This window comes from Eleutherodactylus coqui, chromosome 1 (assembly GCF_035609145.1).
Source record: "Eleutherodactylus coqui strain aEleCoq1 chromosome 1, aEleCoq1.hap1, whole genome shotgun sequence".
In the NCBI taxonomy this organism is placed as follows: Eukaryota; Metazoa; Chordata; class Amphibia; order Anura; family Eleutherodactylidae; genus Eleutherodactylus; species Eleutherodactylus coqui.
The window spans coordinates 321,803,603-321,815,605 of record NC_089837.1 but is presented as its reverse complement, the minus strand read 5'-3'; positions in this window follow the sequence as shown (position 1 = coordinate 321,815,605).

Here is a 12,003-nt window from a genome sequence, read left to right as displayed (position 1 = left end):
AACATCCTCGCGCAAATTGCGAATGTTGAACAAAACATTCGGATATCCCCCTCAATTGATCTACACAGAGAACTGATGTCTCTTCGCCGTGAGCTCCGCCAGGAGCTGATTGGCGATTACGTTAAAACCTTGAACTTCTCAAAGATGAATTATTATACAGCCTACAACAAACCCTCCAGACTGATGGCTAGGATAATAAAACAACGGCAGGCGCCAACTAAAATTCCATTCCTAGTCAAGCAAGATGGAACGAATACTAAAATAACCCATCCTCAGGCTATAGCTGATGAATTCAGCGTATTCTATTCCAACTTATATAACTTAAATAAAGACGTCTCCACTCCACAGCCAGACATCCAACAAATTAACAACTTCTTAGAAGGGATTGATCTTCCCACTATCACAGAGGACCACCTGGAAATACTAAACTCCTCTGTCTCCTGTTTGGAGAGTCATGATACAATTAAATCTCTAAAAGCCCACAAGGCCCCGTGTCCGGATGGATTTTCCAATGAATATTATAAAGATTTTGCCCCGGACCTGGCGCCTTGTTTGGCTGATACATTCAATAAAGCAATATCTACAGGTAACCTCCCGAAAGAAATGCTGAACGCAACTATAGTCACAATCCCTAAGCAGGGGAAACCTCCGAACTCACCCGCGAACTACCGGCCCATTTCACTGCTAAATAGTGACACAAAAATATATTCAAAAATATTAGCCCAGCGCCTGTTAAAAATTCTCCCACAGATAGTGCATGGGGATCAGGTGGGGTTTACAAAGGGAAGGCAGGCGTCGGATGGCACTAGGAGGGTCCTGAATCTCATGGCAGTGGCGGAGGCGGACCATACCCCAACTATCTTACTGGCTTTAGATGCTGAAAAAGCCTTTGATAGGCTTCATAGGGGGTTCGCCTTCGCCACGCTAGAAAAGTTCGGCTTCGGGGGGAACATTCTTGGGGCCATTCGAGCCTTATATAGCGCCCATTCAGCGCGGGTCTTAGTGGATGGGATTATATCAAAACCCTTTCAAATAACAAATGGCACCCGTCAGGGTTGCCCCCTATCCCCCCTTCTGTTCACGCTCATTATGGAGCCCTTGGCAGAGGCGATTAGAATTAATGAAAGAATCAGGGGAATATCGGCGGGCATTAGACAACACAAAATAAGTCTTTTTGCGGACGACGTCCTACTTCTACTTACAGACCCTATTTCATCTTTAAGGGAAACCTACAAAATTATTCAAGAGTTTAGTAAAGTATCTTACTATAAATTAAATATAGACAAATCCCAAATTCTCCCTATCAACTTGGACAATTCTCTAAAACTCAGCATCCAGGAAGAGTTCCCCTTTAAGTGGGGAGGTAAGGATATTCCGTACCTCGGAATCAAACTATGTAGTCCCCTAACCAACATGGTCCCAACAAACCTCTTGCCCTTGCTGGCCAACCTCCAAACAGAATTAGCAGCTTTAACGAAAAAAGAACCTTCATGGATGGGAAGAGCTACACTCTATAAAATGCTAATTCTCCCCAAAATTTTATATATATTCCGCACAGTTACTCTCCCGATTCCTAGGTTGATGGTAGCAAAGCTCCAAAAACAACTCTCAGACTTCGTATGGGGAGGCAAGAGACCAAGAGTTGCTGCCTCCATTTTATTCCTCAATAGAAAACAAGGAGGTTTAGGTGTACCGAACCTGTGGTCATACCTTCATGCATCCAATATTAACCAATCAAGGCACTGGTTAAAAACAAAAATAGGCCCAAGCTGGCTGCAGATCGAGACTCAGATGAATGAGGGAAGGCCTATCCGCTCTCTTCTCTTGGCTTCCCTGTTGGCCTCTCTCTCCTCTCCGGTGCTCCCACTATACAAACCCCAATCTATTTCCCCTATAATACAAGCTTCATTAGACTCATGGAAATGGCTAGCCCAAAACACTAACCGCCGCGAGGGGAAAAAAGTGGATAATATTCCCATTTCCACACTAGAATACCTTGTCCCCAATCTCCACTTGGAGAGCTGGACTGAGAAAGGAATCACACACTTAGATGACATATTAAAAAAGGACAAGTTGGTCCCGTTTCAAGCTCTGAGCGCGAGATATGGTCTGCTCTCGGGGGAGGCCTTCAGATATCTCCAAATAAGATCTGTTTTGAATTCTATTAAAATAGAAAAAGTAAGAGTGTCGGGTGACCTCTTGGAGGTCATGAATGACCCCTACCCGGTGTCTCGATCCCAAGTGAGAGCCTGTTACGACAGACTCTCAGGCGACATGGGTGGAGTAAAACGTGCACATATTCTCAACTGGGAGAGAGATCTGGGGGGGAAATTCTCTCCAGAAGAATGGCTGACTGCCTTCAAGTGGGCAAACAGTGCATCTATCAATGCGAATATCTTAGAGGTTCATACTAAAGTTGTGACCAGATGGTACCTCACGCCAATGGTTTTGGCGAGAGCGTTCACGAAATCCGACGACAGATGCTGGAGACACTGCGGCCACAGGGGCAGTATTCTCCATATATTCTGGGAGTGCCCAAAGCTCTTACACTTCTGGGATGGGGTCTTCTCTCTCTTGAGAAGAATCTCGAAGGTGTCCATTCCCAGATCCCCTGAATTAGCTATTCTATTACTGAACAGCAAATGTATTCCACATCCTATGAAAAAGTTACTGGGCCATATCCTTCTGGCGGCCAAGCTCTTGATCTCAAGGAAGTGGAGAGCGGCTAATGTCCCCACCATCCCAGAATTAATGCAGTCCCTAACCGACCACAACACATATGAGAAACTATATGCCCTAAAAAATGGGGAATTCGTAAAATATCAAAATAAATGGAACCCCTGGTTACAAATCCACTTGACCTTATAGCCAATGTATGACTATTGAAATTATATTTTCAAAGCAGTTCCACCTACCTATCCCTCTCCCCTCCCCGTCTTCCCCACCTCCCCCCCCCCTCTCCCTCCCCCCCCCCCCCCTCCTCCCCTTTCATAACCTATTGTTATTTGAACGCTTAGTATAGGCTAAAATATCCATAAAGGGTAAGCTTTATAATTTTTCTGTCTATTGTAAACAGCTTCCTTCTATTGTTGTACGCTAGAACTCCATTAGCAAAGTATGCATTTATGTTTGTTTCATATGCACCCGTGCTGAAGGGAAAATAAATAAAATAATAATATAATAATAAATAAAAAAAAACAAAAAAAAAAAAAAAAAAAAAAAAAAGGTGGATCGTGGCCAATGGGGTCGTACATCAAGTAATCATTATGCACTATACAAATGATCCAGATTCTATCACATTGCCTTTCAAGTGATAAACTTCAAAATGATGCCAATGAAACATATCAGGTTTTATGGTATGTAAAAGCCACAGGTTTCAGGGCCTCAACATTCCCCTCCTCAAATAATGACATTGTATTGACTAGTATAGTCCTGAAACACATTGCTTTTGTATACATAATACAACATGATGAATAATCAATGAAATCATTTTGAGGTTTGTCATTTTTCATCAGTAGTATAGACAGTAAAGGATTTAATGCCTAATTTAGACACACTGATTAGCTCAAAAGTCGCTCAAAAGACATCTTTTAAGCAATAATCGTTGTGTGCATTTACACGGCAAGATGATCGCTCAAAACTTGGTCAAACAACAGTTTGAGTGACAGTTTTAAGCATTCACTTTGCATGTGTGTAAATGAAGGTTCAGGCTGTATGCAAAAGACAAGCAGGACTGCTATCTTCTGCATACAGCTGCTGTCTTCTCAGAGCACTCAGCTGGTATACAGCTGAGTGACAGCTCTGGGCGGGGTATGCAGAACACAGGCAATGCCGCAGTAATTTTCGGGGAAGGGCTTTAAATAAAAGCCCTTCTCTGAAAATCATCCATAGCATGTGTAAATAAAAAAAAATATATATATATATACTCACCTCTCCGCCAATGCCAGGGCTCAGCCGCGTGTAGCTGCATTCTCTCCCTGCACTGCTCTGAAGTTCTTTCATCAGGCGAGGATTTAAAATCTCTGCCTGCTGAAAGAGCTGTATCTGATTGGCTGAGCGCTCGTGCTTCACATTCTATGGATGATTTTCAGGAAATGGCTTAAATTTAAACCCCTTCCCTGAAAATCACTGAGGGGGTGCTGGCATCCTATACTTCTGCTGTGTTCACGGTATACAGCTGAGCACTCTAAGCCAGGTATGCAGAACACAGCTGGAACGCTGTCTTCTTCATACTTCGGCTGTGTTCTCCGAGCAGGATACCAACTGAAACAATAGTATCAGCAGTATCCCGCTGAGAACTCAGCACGCAGCACTGATAAGGTCCATCGTTTTCTTTCAGGTGGCTGTAAGAGAATGATCAATGAACAAAAACTGAGCGAGAATCAGTTGGGTCTAAATGGGCCTTAAGGCCTGTTTACATGCAAAGACAATCTTTCAAATGATTGACAGTTTTAGCGATCATTTTGCGTAAAGTGTTAATGGACTTTAATGCCCATTTACACTTTATCACCTTTATTTGTGTGTAAAGGGGCCTTCAGGAGCTGTTTGGAGAGTATAGCATGTGGGCTGGGCCCTGCACACAGCTGCATTGTTATCGCACGGGCTGTCGGAAGAATACAATGTAATCTACGACACCCGCTGAGAACACAGCGTGCGGTCTCTGTTATGTCTCTCCGGCTGAACAATGGATTTTAAGCTCACCTTAAAATCATCATTGAGACGAAAAGTGAACAATGGCCACGTTGAAATGCAATTTGCTCATTTGCCATCATTTGAATGAATTTTGAGCGATAATCGTTGCATGTAAATGGGCCTTTATTCTGTGAATAAAAAATATCTTGAAAGTTGCTTAGTGTGCTGTAAAAGTATAAGTAAAGATATACTCACCTCTCATTGCCCCGATACTTCCAATCTTACGGTGCTTGGTCCTCCGCCACTTTTTACATTCTGCTGCAGCAGTGATGACATTCCAACAGAGGAACATGTAACCGCTGCAGCCCATCTCCATCTGTCTTGAGCAGTGATTAGCTGCAGTGGTGAAATGTCCCTGTGGTGGGATGTCATTACTGCTGTAAGAGGAAGCAGAGAGCGTTGGCGAACAGGGCACATTTGAATAGGGAGCAGTAAGAAATAGTGTAAGGTGGGTATGCCATTTTTATGTTTTTATCTAATGCGGACAGCTTTCAAATTTTTTTTTACTGGACAACCCCTTTACTAAATATGCCTCATTGTCTATTATTTAAGCATTAGGCAACTGTCTAGTATGTCTTTACATCATTAACCCCTTAGTGATGGCCCCATCGGGATTCTATGTCCTGTCCTGCTGGGCTTAATTCCTAGAGGACGTAGAAACCTGCTTGCTCTAGGAATGAAAGCCCTGCAGGCTCAGGACGTGATAGCTCCATGCTGTCGGTTACCGGAGGTAGCCGACAGCATGGAGCTTTCATCCAGGGCCGCAGGACCCCACCCCCGGTCACGCGATCGCCGGTATCCACCAGATACCGGCGATCGCGTTAAAGTTACCAAAAAGTTAAAAACAATTAAGATTTCATCTCCCTTACGGATCCAATCCAAAAGGGGAGCTGAGAGTACTGTCCGGCATCATCTGCTTTCTCCCCGGCCCTGCCGCCGGCGTCTGCGCATCAGACGCATTACGCCTCGCGCATGCGCAGAGAGCAGGGAGGCCCGGGAAATTTAAAAACTCCCTGCTCCCGGCTAGTATGAGTAGCTGAGAGCAGGGAGCTGTCATCGGGAGCTGCTATATGCGGTTCCCGGTCACATGATCGCTGCTATCCAATGGATAGCAGCGATCATGTAAAAGTTGTAAAAAGTTTAAAAAAAAAGAAAAATGTTTGTTTAATCTCCCCTGAAATTAGGTACCTAAAGCCCCCAGATTTATCCGTGGACCTTGAGGAGCTTCTGCGCACACGTTCGTCGCCAAAATGGCGGACGCAGGCGCAAAAGCCGCAGATTGGCGTGGTAATTTAAAATCTCCCCGCACCTCGCTACTAAATGTAGCCAAGAGCCTGGAGATTTCATGGGGTGCCATGGTACACTTTTCCCAGTCACGTGATCGATAACGGCGATCACGTAAAAGCAAAAAAAGCTCAATTGTCACCTCCCATCATGGATCGGATCCATGAGGGGAGGTGAAATTACTTAAATAAGACCACTGGCGAGGTCCCCTGACGGGATCCTTATCCGCGGACCTTACCCCAGTTTTGGCGCATGTGCCCATCGTCAAAGTGGCGGACGCAAGAGCAGGAGCTGGGGAGGGCAAGAGGAAATTTAAAATCTCCTTGCTCCTGAAAGGGGGCGTGGCCAGCAGTGCATGGCAGAGGAGGTGTAGATCCGAAGCTGCCAGCATACACGGCAATTCAGCGGCACAAACAAGGTTAGAAACACCCGATCTACAGCTCACTCACCTCTCCTCAGCTCCGCTGACAGTCCTGACTGTGGAGAGCATCATGGTTCGTGGCAGGGTTAAGAAAAGTCCTCTAAAAGTGACAAAGTTCTTCCCGGCCGGCAGGGCTCTGCAAGATGGCGCTGCCCAGCAGCAGGGAAGCACGGCACTCTCTCACAGTGTTATCTCAGACAGCCGCTCACCCGCAGTGAGTGACACGCTGCTATCTGAAGCTGATAAGGCAGGGAATGATAAAGCAAGCAGCCCTTCATCTGTAGCTGTAATAATAAACCCAGCAGCAGAAGTAGAAGAAGGAGAGAGCTCAGTAACAGCAACAGTCACTGCATTAACCCCTTCATTGCCTACTGCTCCAGGTACTTGGGGGAAGCAGAATGTTACACACTCCAAAAGCACTCCAGCACAGAATATGGAGTCACAAAGTACAGATATGCCCATAACTGAAGCAACAATGCGTCTGCTACTCACAGACCTCAAACTCTCCATTCAAAAAGATATACAACAAGCAATGTCTTCTATACAAGCCGACATTACATCACTCGGTGACCGAACATGTCATATTGAAAATAAAGTGGCTGAATTGACGTCAGCCCACAATGAGTTAGTTGACGCTAATAACAACATGGAGGAAGAAGTGGAAGCTCTAAAACTAAAACTAGCAGACATTGAAGACAGGTCTAGACGGAACAATATTAGATTCAGAGGGATACCTGAATCGGTCAAAACAGAGGATCTTGGGGAATTCCTCACCGATTTTTTCACTGTCCTCCTCCCCAACGCCACTCACTATGATCTAGCAATCGATCGAGCACACCGGCTCCCTAAGCCTAAAGCTTTACCCGCATCTGTACCAAGAGACGTCATCGCACGTATACACTTTTTCCAAATTAAAGAAAAATTGATGGAAACCGCTAGAACCCCACCTACTCTTCCAGACCGCTTTAAAAATGTTACACTGTTTGCAGACCTGTCAGCGGCGACACTTTTACGAAGAAGAGCATATGCTACGAGCACAAAAATACTTCGCGAACACGGCATCATATACAAATGGGGCTTCCCGGTGAAACTGATTATCACTAGAAATGGCACTAAATTCTATGCACAATCTCCGGAAGAAGCCTTACAGTTTTGCAAGGACTGGGATATTCTCCCACAGGGCCACCCTGGACCACTTGGATCTAATGGAAAAAGGAATTCCCCATCCCTACGGGAGGAATGGTCCACAGTTCCATATAGCAAGAAACGCACTGAAGAACATTCTGTGGCCAATTAACATGACCTCCTACGGAACAATCATTACAGGACTGGGGACTCTCCTTACTCGGGTTGTTTCTCTTCTAAAACTGCCATATCTGGCACGTAAACTACTGGTAACCGGTAAATCCAGTCCCCCGCGAGAACTATGGTAATATGTGTACCATTTATCTCAATGTTTCTTTTGTTGGCCTTACAGGCCCATATTTCTAGCCATTGTGTTTGGTATTTTGAGTTTACTTTGTTTCCCTTTGCTAAAAGGTCTGGGATGTGCTTGTACGTGATGGGGCTGTGGTCGTATTGTGATCGGGGGTGGAGCTGGGGGGCCCCACATAATAGAGATAATTCTCTTGGGCCCCACAGATCCCTCCCTGAATTCAGTGCACCTAACTTCTTGTATTATGGTACTTAAAATATTATCGATCAATGCCAAGGGTCTAAACTCACCCTTTAAAAGATCAATGGTGTGGAAGGAGGCTCATACAACTAATACAGACATACTATGCATTCAGGAAACGCATTTAAACAAAGAAGACATATTTAGGCTGACACACAAGCGATTCCCCCATATTTTCTCTTCTCCTGCAACACATAAAAAATGTGGTGTGTCCATAGCCATCAAGGATACAGTTGCACTTACGGTCCATAAAGAGATCATAGATGACAATGGACGCTACGTCATACTGATATGCTCTGTTAATAGCCTTAAGTATACTCTAGCCTCAATATATGCCCCTAATTGTAAGCAACATACATTTATTAAAAACATCTTAAAAACTATAGATCAGGTTAAAGAGGGCCCATTAGTGCTACTGGGCGACTTCAATAAAACTCTATGGCCCTCAGTGGACACTTCATCCACTACTCAGAATACAAACCAACCAACCTCTATTGTTCCCCTACTAAACAACAAAAATCTTTTTGATATTTGGCGCCTACAACATCCAAATGAGCGCGACTATACCTATTTTTCACACCCTCACAAAGTATATAGCAGAATTGATTTTATTCTGATAGATCAAAACCTTATAAAAAACGTTACATCTACGACAATAGGTGCCATAACATGGTCAGACCACGCGCCAGTAGCAATGTCTCTTCAAGAACAATTTAATCAACCACCTATTGTGACTTGGCGCCTTAACAATTACATACTACAACACCCAAAATATGCACCCCAGTCGCTGCAGGCCCTCCTAGATTACTTCGATCTCAATGACAATGGCGAGATCTCTGACCCAACATTATGGTGCGCACATAAGGCTACTATTAGAGGTCATTTTCTTAAACAAGCTGCTTATGATAAAAAACGCAGGAACGCCTTGCTACTGTCTTTACAAACGCAATTAGGTACATTACATAGATTAAATAAAACATCCTACTCCATAGATAGAGCTAGAGAGATATCAGCTTTACACCAGCAGCTCCAGGAGCTTCGTATCTATGAACACGATCTAGCTCTAAGGAAATTAAAATTAACATACTACTGGCAAGGCAATAAGACTGGGTCTACATTAGCGAAACAAGCAAAAATCCGTACAGCTAAAGCGCGCATACCCTTCCTTTATGACACTCAGGGCGTTAAGATATATGACCCTCAAGGCATTGTTGATGTACTGGCAGGCTACTACAAGACTCTATATAACTTAAAGGAAGATTGTTCAATCACCCAACCCATAAATACTGAAATATCCTCGTTTCTGGAAAACGTACAATTGCCCACACTATCTCCCGCGGAGTTGAATGCCGTTTCTCAGCCATTTAACTCAGCTGAGGTCCTCAAAGCAATAAAAGCACTGAAATCTAACAAATCCCCTGGACCTGACGGTCTCACTAGTGAGTATTATAAGACCTATAGGTACATTTTGGCCCCTTATCTCACCAGAGTATTTAATGATATAGCTATGAAAGGGCAACCCCCTCCAGAAATGTTGAGAGCTCTCATTATTACTCTACCCAAACCTGGCAAAACTCCTGATACCCCTACAAATTTTAGGCCAATCTCCCTCCTAAACACGGATATAAAGCTATATGCAAAAATACTGGCAAACAGATTAATGATGATCATGCCAAATCTGATCGACAAGGACCAAGTCGGTTTCATTAAAGGTCGTCAAACTAGTGATGGCACACGCCGTTTCATTAATATCATTTCTGTAGCTTGTGCCCGTGGAACCCCTTCTCTGCTCCTTACTCTGGATGCAGAGAAGGCGTTTGATCGCGTACACTGGGGGTATCTTAAAAAAGTGCTTCTGAAATTTGGCTTTGGCAGTCATCTGACTTCCTCTATAATGGCCTTGTACTCTTCCCCTTCTGCTCAAGTATATACCTCTGGTTCTATTTCTAAACCATTTGATATTTCAAACGGAACTAGACAGGGTTGCCCACTATCGCCAGCAATATTCGCTCTGGTGATGGAGCCCCTCGCCCATATGATTCGCTCATCTCCAGACATTTCCGGCATCGTAATAGGTAGCACTGAACACCGCATAGGCCTATTTGCAGATGATGTTATTCTTAGTCTAACATCCCCAGAATCCTCCCTCAGTACTTTATCAGAAATTATAGAAAAATTTAGTCGAGTCAGTTACTACAAAATCAATGCTTCCAAATCTCTAATTCTCAATATGGGAATTTCTAAAAACACCCAAGCAAAACTACAATCACTATACCCCTATCAGTGGGTAGATGGACAAATCCCCTATTTAGGTATTACCCTAACATTCCCTACTAGCCAATTAGGGCATATTAATTTAAACATTTTACTGTCTAGTTTAGAAAAAGACATCCAAAACTATATTAAATTACGAATCTCCTGGATAGGCCGCATTGCCCTTGTTAAAATGTTGTTACTTCCAAAAATTTTATATTTATTCCGTAACCTCCCTGTGGTTATACCCAATAGCACTTTAAATAGAATACAAAGTTTGTTGATGCACTATATTTGGGGCAATAAGAGAGCGCGTGTACCGGCCAAAGTATTATACCTCCACCCATCCCAAGGAGGGCTAGGGTGCCCTTGTATAAAGGATTATTACTATGCATCATTACTTGATCAACTTAAAAGCTGGTGGATAAACGATAGTTCTAAACACTGGATTCAAATTGAGTCTGATATTACTGGATACTCTAAACTATCAAATCTCCTATGGGTCTCCAGACTAACTAAGAGTTTCCCTACATCCTTTTCCCCTACTATCACTGCTACCCTTTGCATGTGGAAAAGAATGACTATAGTAACTAATTTCCTTCCCTGCCGAATCTTTAAAATGCCTTTGGAAGTGATCCAATCACTAATACCAGATATAAACCTTGACATGTGGCTGGATCTGGGCATCGGAAATATAGAGGATTTATTTGAAGGACCTGTTATGAAATCTTTTGCTCAGCTACATGCAACATACCTATTACCACATAAAGAGTTCTATAAATACCTTCAAATACGACACTATCTCTCATCACTAAAACCCCCGCCTACAGCCTTACTTACAAAGTTTGAGTCATTCCTATACAAGAGTGGGGAGCAAGCTGGAGGCATATCTAAAGCCTATGCGTCCCTATCATCTGGCTTACACCTAAAGAATTTTCTTTTTCAAATCAACTGGGAAAGAGATTTTCAGAAATCCTTCAACTCTGATCAATGGTCACTAGCATTCCAACTCAGTTTGAAGACCTCTCACTGTGCAAATCACCTAGAAACCAATAGGAAGCTTTTATACAGATGGTACCTGACTCCTTATCGTCTAGCAAAGATTTCACCACAGCATTCACACCTATGTTGGAGATGCCACAAACAAACAGGCACACTGATACATGTCTGGTGGTTGTGTGATTTGCTCAAGCCTCTATGGGAGCGAATACATCTGTCACTTTGCTCCATTCTACAGATTGACTTTCATTGGAGTGCAAGTGTGGCTCTTCTATCACTAGGCATAGAACAGTGCAATCCCCCTGACCTTGTGATCTTATCCCATGTACTGACGGCAACTAGATCAGCTATTGCTAGAAGATGGAAAAGCTCTGATATTCCCTCCTTATCCGAAATTTTCTTAATGGTCCAACACAACTGCGTAATGGAACATTTAATTGCCACTAAACTAGACCAGGTGAGAAAATTCAAAAACAACTGGGCAAAGTGGCTTCAATTCTCAGGTTATTCCTGTTAAGTCTTTTTCCCCGCACTATGATCATTGGGTTTAGGAAGGAAGAAGATGGGTGGTGTGTTGTGGCATTTGGCATGTATCTTACATAATCGACCACACTCAGCAGTATGGCCTGTCTTGGTGGTGCTTAACCCAGACCAACAGTTCCTAACTTTAAAATGTTGT